An 11,072-nucleotide genomic window follows, 5' to 3' on the forward strand; every position below is an offset into this window, starting at 1 on the left:
GCGAGGAAGTTGATAAGGAAAGCCTGAGGTCTATCAAGAAAGACTTCAGGGGAATGGGGCGAATACTTGAAGGAGCTGGGGTGCAGGTGGTCTTTTCTTCTATGCCCGTGGTGTCAGGGAAAGGTACAGGGAGGATCCAAAATACCTAACTCTTCAATAGATGGCTTAAGAGCTGGTGCAGGCGCAAGAATTTTGGCTTTTTTGACCATGGGGCAATTTACACTGCACCTGGCATGATGGCTGCTGATGCATGCAGCCTGTCCCTGAGGGGTAAGAGGATCTTAGCTGAAGAATTAGCGGGACTCATTGACAGGTCTTTAAACTAGGAATGAAGGGGGAAGGGGACAAAATAAGGGCTACTGGGGTTGAACGGGTCATTCGAGGGCTTATACCAAACTCCATGGGCAATGACGGCAGAGTGCATAGGGAAGGACTAGGGCAGGGGGATGCTGGGGATGCTGCTGTTCTAGGGGATCCTAGATCCCTTATAAAGGTGGCGAGACGGATAGCCCGGCTGAAGTGCCTTTATACCAACGCACGCAGCCTGAGTAACAAGCAGGAGGAACTGGAAACTGTGATGCACTCGGAAAGTTATGACCTTGTTGCTATCACAGAAACATGGTGGGATGACTCCCACAATTGGGATACTGCCATTGACGGCTATAGACCCTTTAGGAGAGATAGGCGAGGTAGGAGGGGTGGGGGAGTTGCTCTCTATGTCAGAGATTGGATAAACTGTGAGGAGCTCCCTACGAGAAACAGTCAGGAACAGGTTGAGAGCCTGTGGGTTAGGATTAGAGATGGGACTAATATAGGTCAGCTGGTGTTAGGGGTATACCACATACCACCTGATCAAGGGGAGGCTGTTGACGAGGCTTTCTTGCTCCAGATGCGTGAGATGTCTGGCTCACGAGCTCTTGTCCTGGTGGGGGACTTCAACCATCCGGACATCTGCTGGGAAAACCACACGGCGAGCTGCAAGAGCTCCAGAAGGCTCTTGGAATCCATTGACGATAGCTTTCTGGTTCAGGTATTGGACAGACCGAGCAGAGGTGAAGCGTTGCTAGACCTGCTGCTCACCAACGCCGAGGAGATCATCAAAGGCGTCAAGGTTGGAGGCTGCCTGGGCTCCAGCGACCACGCCCTGGTTGAGTTTGTGATCTCAAGCGATGTGGGCCTGGCAAAGAGCAGGAAAAGGACACTGAACTTTAGAAAAGCAGACTTCAAGCTACTCAATGGATTGCTGGCCAAGATCCCCTGGCGCGCTGCCCTTAAAGACAAGGATGTTGAGGAGAGCTGGCGGCTCTTCAAAGATGCCCTCCTGGAAGCACAAGAGGTCTCCATTCCTCTGAATAAGAAAGTGGGCAGGCGAGGTAGGAAACCGGCATGGCTCAGCAAGGTCCTGCTGAGAGAACTGAGGGCGAAGAAAGGGGTGTACAAGCTCTGGAAACAAGGCTGTGTCACCTGGGAAGAGTACAGGGATGCCGTCCGGACTTGCAGACGTGGTATCAGGGAAGCCAAGGCGCAGACAGAACTGAACTTCGCGAGGGACGTGAAAAACAATAAGAAAACCTTCTACAGGTACATTGCCCAGAAGAGACAGGCCAAAACGGGCGTACCTACTTTGGTAAATTTAAAAGGAGAACTGGCTTCAACAGATGAAGAGAAAGCTGAGGTGCTGAATGAGTTCTTCACCTCGGTCTTCACTGGTGGCCAGGATTCTAGTCTTTTTCACGTCCCTGAGCCCTGCATCCCCAAACCTCTATGTGGGGACCAAGGAGGTAAATCCCTCCCCACTGTAAGGGCAGAGCAAGTCCGAGAGTGCCTCCTTAGACTGAATGAATACAAGTCTATGGGGCCGGATGGCGTGCATCCCAGGGTCCTGAAGGAGCTGGCTGAGGTGGTTGCCGAGACGCTCTCCATCATATTTGAGAAGTCGTGGCTGTCAGGTGAGGTCCCGGATGACTGGAGGAAGGGTCACGTCACTCCCATATACAAGAAGGGGAGCAGGGAGGACCCGGGGAACTACAGGCCGGTGAGTCTCACCTCCGTGCCTGGGAAGATCATGGAACAGATCCTCCTGGACAACATGCTCGATCACATAAAGAATGAGCATGTGATCCGAGACAGCCAGCACGGCTTCACCAAAGGAAGGTCATGCCTAACTAATCTTGTGGCCTTCTATGATGGAGTGACAGCATTGGTGGACGAAGGGAAGGCGACCGATGTCATTTACCTGGACCTGAGCAAGGCCTTTGACATGGTCCCCCACCACATCCTCATCTCCAAATTGGAGAGCAGTGGATTTGATGGGTGGACGACCCGATGGATAAGCAATTGGTTGAAAGGCCGCAGACAGGGGGTGGTGGTCAATGGCTCTATGTCCAGGTGGAGGCTGGTAACAAGTGGTGTCCCCCAAGGGTCTGTCTTGGGACCGGTGCTCTTTAACATCTTTATTAATGACATCGATGAGGGAATTGAGTGCACCCTCAGCAAGTTTGCTGACGACACCAAGCTGAGTGGTGCGGTTGATACGGTGGAAGGAAGGGATGCCATTCAGAGGGACCTCAACAGGCTGGAAAGCTGGGCTCGGGTGAACCTAATGAGGTTCAACACGGCAAAGTGCAAGGTTTTGCATTTGGGCCGGAGGAACCCCAGGCACCTGTACAGGCTGGGAGGAGTGGTCCTTGAGAGCAGCTCGGCAGAGAAGGACCTGGGGGTCCTGATGGACGAGAGACTGAATATGAGCCAGCAGAGCGCTCTGGCAGCTCGAAAGGCAAATGGGATCCTGGGCTCCATCAGGAGAGGGGTGGTCAGCAGGGACAGGGAGGTGATTGTCCCTCTCTACTCGGCTCTTGTGAGGCCCCACCTGGAGTACTGTGTCCAGGTGTGGAGCCCTCAGTACAAGAAAGACATAGAGATTTTGGAAAGGGTCCAGAGGAGGGCGACTAAGATGATCAGGGGGCTGGAGCACCTCTCCTACAAGGACAGGCTGAGGGAGTTGGGCTTGTTCAGCCTGGAGAAGAGAAGGCTGCGGGGTGACCTCATTACAGCCTATCAATACCTGAAGGGAACCTACACCCAGGAGGGGAGTAAACTCTTCAAAAGGGCTGACAACAGCAGGACTAGGGGAAATGGATCCAAGTTGAAGGAGGAAAGATTTAGGTTGGATGTTAGGGGGAAGTTCTTTACAAGGAGAGTGGTTAGGCCCTGGAACGGGCTGCCCAGGGAGGTTGTGGATGCCCCGTCCTTGGACGTGTTCAAGGCCAGGTTGGATGGGGTCCTGGGCAACCTGATCTGAATGTGGATGTTTGGTGGCCCTGCCAGGCAGGGGGGTTGGAACTACATGATCCTTGAGGTCCCTTCCAACCCGGGTGATTCTGTGATTCTCATAGTCCCCATTTAGCTACTGAAAGGCTGCTCTCAGGTCAACTCAGAACCTCTCTTCTCCAAGCTGAACAGCCCCACCCCTCTCAGCCTGTCCTTGTAAGGGAGGGGTTCCATCCCTCGGATCAGTTTTGTGGCCCTCCTCTGGATGCACTCCAACAGGTCCTATGACCTCTCCTGTACCGAGGACTCTGCATCTGGATGCAGTTTTCCAGGTGAGGCCTCACCAGTGCAGAGCAGAGGGGCAGGATCACCTTCCTCTGGCCACCCTGCTGGCCATGCTTCTTTTGATGCAGCCCGGAATACGGTTGGCTGTCTGGGCTGTGAGGACCCATTGCTGGCTCATGTCCAGCTTCCCATCCACCAGTACCCCCAAGTGCTTTCAGCACAGGTATGCACCATGCTTTTATTCTCCTGCTTGTACTGGCGGCAACATGATTGCCATGTCTGAGATGCAAGACCTTGCACTTTGATTTGTTGAACCTCATGAGGTTCTTCTTGGCCCACAGCTCAAGGCTGTCTAGATCTCTGTGGACAGCATCCCAATTTTTGGTTGTATTAACCACACTCCACAGCTCGGTGTCATCTGTGAACTTGATGAGGGTGCACTCAACCCCACTATTGTTGTAACTGATTAAGAAATTAAAGAGTACCAGTCCTATTACTGACTCCTGAGAGACACCACTCATCACTGATCTCCATTTGGAAATTGAGCAACTGACCATCACTCTCAGGATGTGATCTCACACCAGTGTGAAGCTTTGAACAGTCTGCATCCTCAGCAGGCCTCAGAAGGGGAGGCAGGAGTTAAGTCAATTATCAAGCAAGATTAGCTTTTTTCAAGTGACTAATGTTAATGGAAATTATTGTTAATGGAATGTTGTCGACTAACATTGACAGAAGTTAGCAAAGCACAAAATGGATCACTGAAGATTATTATAGTCTTGCCTTTGAAGTTCCTGGCACTGTATAATATTTCCCAGGGCTCATCAAGGGCTCAGCAAGGATATAAACAGCAAGGATGGGAACACACAATAAATCAGGGACGGCTGTGACAAATCAAAGAAAGTAGGTTCAAATAACTCCAAAGCTCCATAGCAAAGACATGAAACAATGAACTGTGAGATAACATTCGTTGTAACGCTACACCACTATCAAGCTCTAGACATCAGGCATGACATTAGGAGGATGACTTTCTAGGTGTGATTTCAATTCATGTATTTGGGAACTATAATAAAATCTAGGACAAGATTCCCCTAAATGTAGTGGGGCATTTAAATGTCAAAGAAGATTGAAACACACAGTAGAAACTTCTGAGTAACTTTCAAAGCACAACATAGGTGGCTATGAAAATAAAAGATAGCAAAGGCAGCACTGGAAAGATTGGCAGAGCACTGAAGTTGAACACCACAATGAGTTATCAGCCTGCTGATAATTACACAGTTCACAGTTACAGTTGCTGGAAATTATTCCACAAGAGAGGCTCAGCTTGATTAGAGCCTCACAAAACTTAATTCAAGACATAGGGTTTTTTTCTTTTTTTTTTTCAGTTCAAATGCCATCTGTAATATTTAACATTAATGAGAACGTTACATTTTTGCCTACTGAACAGTTTTTCCTCATTGCTGGGAAATATTCATCAGTTGACACGTCCATCATGTTTCAGTACAGAAGGTGGTCATGGGAGCTGGACCTGTGGATGTGGCTGCAAACCTCTGAATGACATTTCAGTAATTGTCATAGACTTCTGTGAGACAACGGTAGAATAACTGTCTACACTGTGTGCTACATTTCCGTCTTAAAAAATAAAAGCAAGGAAAAAACAACAACCCGACACCAGACTATAACTATGCCACTGTATAAATCCATTGTGTATGCCTATTTTGAATAAAGCATGATATTCTAACCTGTGAGCTGCTACACAAGATACAGAAAAGGGCCTCCTGAGACATCTGATTTTCACAGAAAAGAGACTAACCTGGTTCACAGAATCACAGAATCACCCGGGTTGGAAGGGACCTCAAGGATCATGTAGTTCCAACCCCCCTGCCTAGCAGGGCCACCAAACATACACATTCAGATCAGGTTGCCCAGGACCCCGTCCAACCTGGCCTTAAACACGTCCAAGGACGGGGCATCCACAACCTCCCTGGGCAGCCCGTTCCAGGGCCTAACCACTCTCCTAGTAAAGAACTTCCCCCTAACATCCAACCTAAATCTTCCCTCCTTCAACTTGGATCCATTTCCCCTAGTCCTGCTGTTGTCAGCCCTTTTGAAGAGTTTACTCCCCCCCTGGGTGTAGGTTCCCTTCAGGTATTGATAGGCTGCAATGAGGTCACCCCGCAGCCTTCTCTTCTCCAGGCTGAACAAGCCCAACTCCCTCAGCCTGTCCTTGTAGGAGAGGTGCTCCAGCTCCCTGATCATCCTAGTCGCCCTCCTCTGGACGATTAGATTAGATCATTTGGTTAGGATCATTTGGACGATTGGTTAGATCATTTCAGTTGGGAAAAATTTAGAAGAAGAAGATACAACAGATGTATAAGCAATTATGAATTTAAGGAAAAATGTGTATCTATTCTGTGAGAAGTGGCAAATACCTCTGAAAGGAACAAGTTATGGATAACAGGAGAAAAAAAACTTACTCTACTACACATCGTGGAACATGAGAGATTCTGTGGAAGTCAAAATGAATGACCCCTTCTGTGGAATGCAATCCACAGAAGACTTAGAAAGAATCAGAAAGGTTAACCTTTGTGATGTATTTGTCTATTAATCACAGCATTCTGGCTTTAAGTCATAACTTAGCACCCTACACAAACTCAGACCCTCTGAATCACTTTTCTGCTCTCTATTGGAATTGATTCTTGAGTAAGAAATGTTTCTTTTAATTTTAACAAATGAGACCAGCACTTCATGTGTTCTATGTTGTAGGCACTGATTACTGTCTATTCTCATGTCCTTGTAAAATACTGATATCTGAGAATGTCAGCCAGGAAAGCACCACAAAGCAGAACATAAGTCCAAGACTCAAATGGGGAAAATTTCATACAATTATTAGAGAAACCAGAGAGTTCATTGCTAACTGAGATAAGCACTTCCTCTTCCGTCTCAGTGGGATAACAGAGAAATGCAAAACAGTTACATTCAAATTAGGAGAAGATAAACATGCAATCAGACTTAAATATTAGTGTGAACAATGCAATGGCCAGGTCAGCGTGCCTCTTTATTTGGTGTTCATGAAGGGAACTCTTGCCATAAGCAATAAAGCAGAAGAAGGTATAATAGATACACTTAATTATTATTGTATTTTTTTTTTCCCCGATAGTGTTTTATAGTGTTTTGTGGCTAAATTTCAGTCTGGAGATCTTACAAATAGTGACGTAATAAACATCATTCTATATCATCTGTCAAGTTCTCACACATGCCCTTGTTTCCTGATTAACCAGTATCTGCACAGTATGTACTAACCTCAGGAAGTTTTATTTTGGCAGTTTATGTATTTATAGTTTTGAGATATTGCTAGGGCTGTGCATTGCAAGTACACCACAGCAAAAAGTTCTGCAAATGACATGCTCATTACATTTGCATGAGTCTGAAATTAAAATAATAATAATAAATAATAAAAGAACGTGAGAATAAAATCCAGGTAATATACAGCAGACTTTGCAAAATATAAAATAGTCAGGAATATGCTTCCAATATTCCGTCTGTGGGAGAGTATGCAACAGAGAAGTGCATTGACGTAGGAAAATGACAGTGTAAAACAACAGGATGAAAATTCAGATGAATACCATGAAGACAATGTCAGGAAAGCATTACACAGGAGGCCCTTACACACAGCAAATTAAAACAATACAGATGAGCACATCTTAAAAATTCTGTCAATCAAAATCAGTGTTGGCTTGATCAAGAAACTGTAGAACAAGTATCTGTTTCTGTGTAATTTTGTTTTTTTTTTTAATAAGTTAGAGGGTTTTGACATTTTGCAAATCCCGAGGAAATTGGATGAGTATGGAGAAGGAGATCATCCAGTGCTTACATTTGTGAAGAGCTCAAGTAACTCAGGTAAATCTATGATATAAGAATAAAAAGGACAGGGTGAGTGGAAATTATCAGTTGAGAATATTCTGTGGTCTGGAAGAATTAAAAAATAATAATATGGAAAGATTTCTCCTACTATGGCCTAGAACCTCCCTTTGTAGCAATTAGCATATATTACGATTCATTGTTCTACAGGACAGAAGCTTTTTAGATTGATTAGAGTCCCATGGTTCATAAATCATCCTTCTTCTCTGGCTCACAGTCCCAGAAGACATTAACTAGGAAAAGCTGAGGAGTTTATTAGCATCTTTTTTAATTACTTTGAAGAATTCTGAGAATTTAATCAGTTTTAACCTAGGTTCATGACTGTGGTATAACACTCTATACTGCATATGTCTTTTTTATACAATGACCCTGATCCTCTACCAGTACCATACTTGCAGCATATCTGCTCCTTATTGTCCATTGAATGTGTTGGCAGTGAGCTGCAGCACCTGACAAAGCACCCCTGACTCTCTATCATCACCCTCATTAAACCTTGGGCTTTAGCCTTCCAAATATTCCAAGAATGACATTAACTTGACCTTGTCGTTCTCAGCTTTCCTCTTGGTGCCAAATGACTGGAGGAGCAGACTATTCCCCTTCCACCCTGCTCCCCAGCACACTAAGGGCACCATTTAGGGACTAGATTGTGCGTTTTAGTCCCACACCATCTGCTTGACAAGAAACTGCAAAAAACTCTGCAAATATGTCAACATTTTATTCTGAAAATCCTAACTATCTGCAGTATTTTTTTCCTCCTGCTGAATACCAGAGGTGGTTGTGGGATGAAGCATTTTATTTTCCCATTGAGTCAATGAGTAGTTGGAATTTTCTTACAACTCTGAGTAATGATTAACAGTGAGTGTATCACGAGGGGCATTAATGTCATGAGATACTGAACAGTTTGATATCACGTGGTAAGCTATAATCAATGAACAAGAGTAACTCTGTTTTCATTTCACAGATGCGTTGGTGAAGATCTGTGATTGTGCCCAACTCAAAAAATAGCTTTATTGCCTGTACAGTTAGGAGAGATCCTTGTAGTCTCATCTTCTCCCATCTACACGTCACAGTTTTGGCACGGGCCTTGCCTAACCGAACTGCATTTGCTTAGGAAACTGTTGAGTGGATGATGTTGAGAGGATGATGAAGCCACTCTCGTTGTGAACTGCTTGTGAATTGATGCAGTGTGAGGCCTGAGGTGAGATGCTGCCTGTCAAGCCTTCCTTGGAGATCTACATTTTAATAATTTTAATGAAACATCAAAAGCAATTACGACAATTAGGAATCTTTAACTGAAAAGTCTGTGCAAGTTTTGTTTTTAAGCGATTGGGCGCCGGGGTCTGCCAAATTTGTTGTAAGAAATGTACAGGTGTGGCCAACTCTCTTCTGTGTTGGAGATATGCAGTGAGAGAGTGTTCTGAAATGCTTTCTACACTGTTCTCTTTTCTGACTTTTCTAACAATGACAATTTGAGGGCTCCTCTCCAGAGAGCAGTCAATGCAGGCAGGGAAGAAAGGTTTCATGGCTGCTGGTTGCTGTGGAGACAGACAGCATCCCACTGTGAAGACTGCGTAATACAGGGAGGAAAAGCTCTGATGGACATCACAAAGAAAATATATTCCTTCCACTTTCTGTCTCAGCTTGGCTCAGTTGCTTTGGTCTTTCTTCCAGCTTCTCATCCCTACTTGATTCTCTCCCTCTTTTCTTCAGCTCAAGTCTCACTTCTTTATTATGTATTCTCCCCATTCCTTTTCACGTTCTTTCATGTGCCTTTTCTCCTCATTTCATCCCACTTTCCCGAGTGTATTTGTCTTGCTGAAGTTTTCTTTCCAGACAAAATCACTGATGATTTTCTTGTCTGCTGGGCTACAGAGAGCAGGACGGTGCTCCCACTGCAGTTCTGCCTGGACAATATTGCTATTAGGTTTTATATTTCAACAGAACAGAATTTGTTCTTATGAGAGAAGATTGCTATGGTCCTGCTTCAGCAAAGCAGCCTCTGTATGTGCCTCCTTCCATCAGCTCCTGTGGCACCCAGTTTCCTGGATGCAGAGCTACAGCAAAGCTGTTTCTTTGCAAGGATTTCTGGTACTCTGTAATGCAATAAAAGGACTGGTTATAGTTGATCATTTTGAAAGATCTAAGCATGATGCAGTATCTGGTTTGTTTTAGAAGAATGCTCTCCTAAGCTTATCCCATTGCTTCAGCACTCCAAGAGATCTTTAAATATTTTGAGAACACAAGACAAGCACCTACTTGTGAGAAACATTTGTGAAAGAGAATATTAACTTACTAGTATATTAATGGCTTTATTTTTACTATCTTGAAGTAGTTATTCTCGTGTTCAGTCTGTAGAAATATAAATGACAGTTGAGTATGTTTGTATTTGCAATCCTATGCAAAGATTGTGTTGTTTAAAGATTTTTCATAGAGTCATGGAATCACAGAATGGCCTGGGTTGAAAAGAACCACAATGCCCATCTAGTTTCAACCCCTCTGCTATGTGAAGGATCGCCAACCAGCAGACCAAGCTGCTCAGAGCCACATCCAGCCTGTCCTTGAATGCCTTCAGGGACGGGGCATCCACAACCTCCTTGGGCAACCTGTTCCAGTGCCTCACCACCCTCTGTGTGAAAAACTTCCTCCTAATATCTAACCTAAACCTCCCCTGTCTCAGTTTGAAACCATTCCTCTGGTCCTATTCACTATTCAGCCTATGTAAACAGTTGTTTCCCCTCCTAACAGTTGCTTTTCCCTTCTAAAATTACTGCTTCTTTTAACAATCCTTTCCTTTGTCGAGCATCAGTTCACAACGATGTTCTGACAGGTATTTTGATACTCAATTGCCTGCAAGGACCACTGGGTGGCAGAGCGATTACGCACATGGTCAATGCATAGAGCGTTTCACAGGAACCAGTCAGGCCAGTGAGAACAGGTGCTGGTGGATACAGATGCTCCAGAAGACCTGATACCTCAGGTTTTAGCATTACAGATATCTTGTGGCAGTGGTGGCATGACTGCAGTGTGCTGTGCCTGTGTCCCAGAGGGCCTTCCCTCCACCTGAGGAGCAGGCCTGTGTTCCTTAGCACCATGTGCTGCACAGCCCTTCCCAGTGGCAGGACAAAATGTCGTTTAGCGGTGCCTGTACGAGGAAAGCCTGGGTAACCTGGGTCCATTCAGCCTGGCGGAGGGAAGACTGACCTGGAGATCTGATCAGTGTTTACAAATATCTAAAGGGAGATTAGAGGAAAATGGATGAGGCCAGGCTCTTCTTGGTGGTGTGTAGCAATAGCACAAGGTGTAATGGCCTAAAACTGGAACACAGGAAGTTCTGTACTAGCATGTGGAAGAACCTCCTTATGGTAAGGATGATGGAGCACTGGGACAGGTTGCTCAGAGAGGCTGTGGAGTGTCTTTGTACGGAGATATTGAAGACCCATCTGCCTACTTGTGCTACCTATCATAGGGAACCTGTTTTAGCAGGGGGTTGGACTCCCAGGTGTTGCTTCCCAAGGGAGAGCAATTTTTATCTAAATGTGCATAAGCTTTCAAGGCTGGGTTCAATGCAAAGTCAAGCCATCAGGTCAAGCCACGATGGT

At 45.5% G+C, this 11,072-nt stretch overlaps 1 long non-coding RNA gene across 1 annotated transcript; it reads left to right on the forward strand.

Annotated features, from left to right (window-relative positions):
- Positions 1–5,766: 5,766 nt before the first annotated feature.
- Positions 5,767–9,610, forward strand: LOC122178874. Its single transcript, XR_006178488.1, has 2 exons — positions 5,767–7,452; positions 8,435–9,610. It is a non-coding gene; the product is annotated as an uncharacterized LOC122178874 (long non-coding RNA).
- The last annotated feature ends 1,462 nt before the right edge of the window (positions 9,611–11,072 follow it).

The sequence above is a fragment of the Lagopus leucura genome, unplaced genomic scaffold (genome assembly GCF_019238085.1).
Source record: "Lagopus leucura isolate 7727_CA_CO unplaced genomic scaffold, USGS_WTPT01 Super-Scaffold_100002, whole genome shotgun sequence".
Lineage (NCBI taxonomy): Eukaryota > Metazoa > Chordata > Aves > Galliformes > Phasianidae > Lagopus > Lagopus leucura.